Below are 3,612 nucleotides of genomic sequence, written 5' to 3' on the forward strand. Positions count from 1 at the left end.
GCGGGGAGTGGCCCGAGCGTGCAACGGTGGCCAGCGGGTTCAGTGCCGACAGATCATTTCTAAACTTTGCAGAAACGAAGAGGAGTCTGAGTTTAGGCTGTCTGGGAAAGAAAAGTTTAAAATTTCCCATAGTAGTGCATATCAACAGAAAATAGAACAGCGCAGCCCCGCGCAGGCGTCCGCCAGCGTGAAGCATGAACACAGCCCGTTTCCTTCCATCTGTAACCTTTGTCCCCAGCTGGATTATTTTAAAGCTAAACTCAGATATCGTATCTTTTATTCTGTAATCATTTAAATATGTATCTTTATAAGGTAAGAGTTATTTTTATAAATATAACTACTGTTATCCTAATTTAAGAAAACTGACATTACTTTCTTAATATAAAATTTCCGGTCACACTTCTTTTTAAAGAAGCTTGACTATGAAGAAAAGAGATGAGGTGGTAATTAAAAAAGGTTTGCAGTTTTTTTTTTTTAAGATTGACAGACTTTTAAGGTTAGTCAATAAAGAGGAGATGCTTGAAGATGTCGGAGATGGAGATGATGGAGCCGACGGAGGTCCTGGGAAATGCCGGCAAGGATAGCTTGAGGGTACAGGGATGTCTGGACCTAAGTCGTTATGTTTTGTGAGCATCAGCTAAGTGCTCCTGGGTTCCTGGGGGTGTACTCGTGCCTACAAGAGGGGAGAGGCTCCGAAAAAGGAGGAAAAAATATGAGGACAGAGGATATTTATAGGTTGGGTGCTAGAAGGTGAGGCAGTTCAAAGCTTAAGTTCTCAGAGGTGGAGGGGCGTAAAGGCCAGCTGAGGAGTCGGGGGGTTTGGCATAGCCACTGGAAGAGGGACTGAGCTGGGACGAACGAGTAAGAATCATGTCACTGAGCTGAGTGAGGTTAGAATTCAGTCATCAGAGCGAAACACGAGGTCGTGTGATTGTTTCCTTGAGCTCCGGTTGATTGGTTGACCGCGAGCTTAACGCGTGGAGGAATCCAGCAGCCTGATGTGTTACAGAGAAGAGAGTCCGGGCTGACGACTTCGCACCGGTTCGGGGTTTGTTCATTTAAGTGCTAATTGTCTGCTTTGTGGCTGTGTCACAGAAAAACTAGGCAGCGTTACGGAGCGTTTGGATTGCTGCTTTGTACTTTATTTCTCAGCACATGCAGTGGCGTGTCACAGAGCACGTGCCTGGGGCAGGCACCGAGCGGCGTAGTGGACAGGGGCCCCTGCTGTCCTGCTCTGCGGCTTCAGCTTGTTTTCTCTGCGGTCACGGGCAAGTTTACAGACCTAGTCAAAAAGGTGCAGATGCCGTCCGTTTTCTAAGGTCGGTGGGAGGATGAGACAGTAGTGGACCTCCGCGGCTGAGGACCTTGCTCCGTCCCTTCTCTCCTCCTCACTAAGCCTGGCAGGTCGTCATTTCTGTTTGACAGAAGGCCACGTTCTGGGACTTCACCTGACCATACGAGGCTGGTAGGTCAGGTAGTGGTTACAGTACAAATCGATTTGATCTATGAAAGAGTTCATCAGTTGTTCTTTTAAATGAGGCTTCCTCGTCGCTACAGAATGTCACTTTAGAGACCAGTAGTAGTGACATCTTTGCCTTGGTATCATCTTCAAAGAAACAGGGAGATCCACGACATGATTTGAGATCCCAATAGCCGTAAAATTCTTTGATTCTCTGACTATATCTCATTTCTGGACTGATTTAAATGAACGATTTCACTGATATTTGAGCATCCATTTATAAATGAAAACATATATTTTAATGTACTCAGCGTTATTTTAAACATTTTCTCTCCTAGATAACTATAGTCGTACATAATAGACCTAGTGGAAGCATGCCTTAGTAAGAGTTGGGTCCGTATAGGCGTTTGCCAGATGGATTGAAGGCATAGGTTTGTGAGAGTAGTAAAGATGGATTCGTTTTTTAAGGCGAGTTGTTTAATCTCCACCAGCTGTCCTTAAAGATGTTTCTTTTGCTAGGGGCGCTTTGACTGTGGTCCTGTTTAAGGGTATAGAGGTGGAATAAATGACCTTGGAGGTCCCCGTCTGACTTCGTAATCCTAAATTAGTAATTGTCCGTTAATAGTTTTTGATCAAAGGCTCCTGTTAAGCCTCACTTTTTAGTGAGCTTTAGTTTGACACTTTTATTCTTTTAAAATCATTCTGGCACGAAGATCGTTTTTGTAAACACTTCTAGTTCATAACCACATCTGCCTTGTTTTGCGTTTGTGCTTAGTAACTGACCACTGGCCGTGAACGCTTGGGGTGAGAACGATGCAGACACCTGCCAAGCACATGCTCGTTTGGGTTCAGGAGACGGTGCGGGCCTCTGCCGAACCTGCCGGCTCGCAGGCAGGACCGGGCCCCCTCGCTCGGCAAAGCCTTGGTGGTGTGCCCGCCCTGTTTCCTCGGAGACAGCCTGCAAAGAACATAGTGTGCTCTGTTTCTAACTCTCGTAACTGTCATGCGTTTCAGGGACAAATAATGTAACTTCGTGTGTCGTGTTTCATGTCTCGTTCTCTTTTATTCCTCTGTCTGTGCGTGGCTTTATACTCGAGTGTCCTTTTTGACGATTTGCCCTTCTTTTCATTTTTCTTGGCCATTAGGAGGAAGGAAGAGAACGTGAATGAGCGATCAGTAGGTTGTGTTGTATTTTTCTCGCCCACTTCTGGGGAATGTGGATGAAAAGGTGTTTAGCACACCCTTCCTGATGTGAACGTGGGGACTTTTACGCTCCCCTTCCTGCCCCTGCGTCGTAACGCCACGTGGCCTTACAGCGTCTTCCGTTTATGCGGGTATTTTCTACACGGCATAGGTGCCTGCCAAATAGTGTAGAAGGGGTGACACGTGTGCGAGTGAATGGATATGATGATACATTACTTGTTTAAATGCTACTTGATAAAGAAAAATGAAGCAGACGGTTTTGAAAGGTTTTATATTATTTGAAACATTATGAAATGAAAGAACAATAGTATTTAATTATACAGGCAACTGGAACAAAGTACATTATTTCATCTCTCTAATTAGCTTTTATTTTTATTTTTCGATGAGCTGTATGACTTTAAGGAGTCGATGTATTTTGAAGCGTTTGGGGCTTTAGAGGATGATGAGCCGACAGGGCAGGCTGTGAGTCAGACACGTCCAGGTGCAAATCCAGGCTCTGCGTAGACTTACATTCTTTAAAGCTTCCGCCCCCCCTTCCCGTAAGTGGGGGTGCCCATTTTTATTTGGGACTGTGGCGAGGATTAATTGAGGTGATGACTGGAAAGCCATTTTCATCCCATTGCCTGACGTGGAGTGAGCACTGTATCATTGTCACTGTTATTTCCATGCCAAAAAGAGTCTTTATGCACTTAAAACTTGTAGCTTAAGCTGCCATCTTGAGACAGAGAGGTGGACGATAAACATATCCTGTCTTTTGTAATGTTTCGAAGGTTCTGGTGGAGTTTAGTACGTGGGCAGAAATCGTTGTGATGGTTACTTCTGAAAAACATTTAAGCTCTGAGAATTATCTGTGTAGATTCCTTTATGTTGAATGGACAGTTATTTTTCTGTTGCTCAAGTATTTAAGAAGGGAGCGCAGGTAAGGAGACAGACGGAGGGCTTCACGGCCA

Source organism: Pteropus medius, unplaced genomic scaffold (assembly GCF_902729225.1).
Source record: "Pteropus medius unplaced genomic scaffold, Ma_sr-lr_union100, whole genome shotgun sequence".
Classification (NCBI taxonomy): domain Eukaryota; kingdom Metazoa; phylum Chordata; class Mammalia; order Chiroptera; family Pteropodidae; genus Pteropus; species Pteropus medius.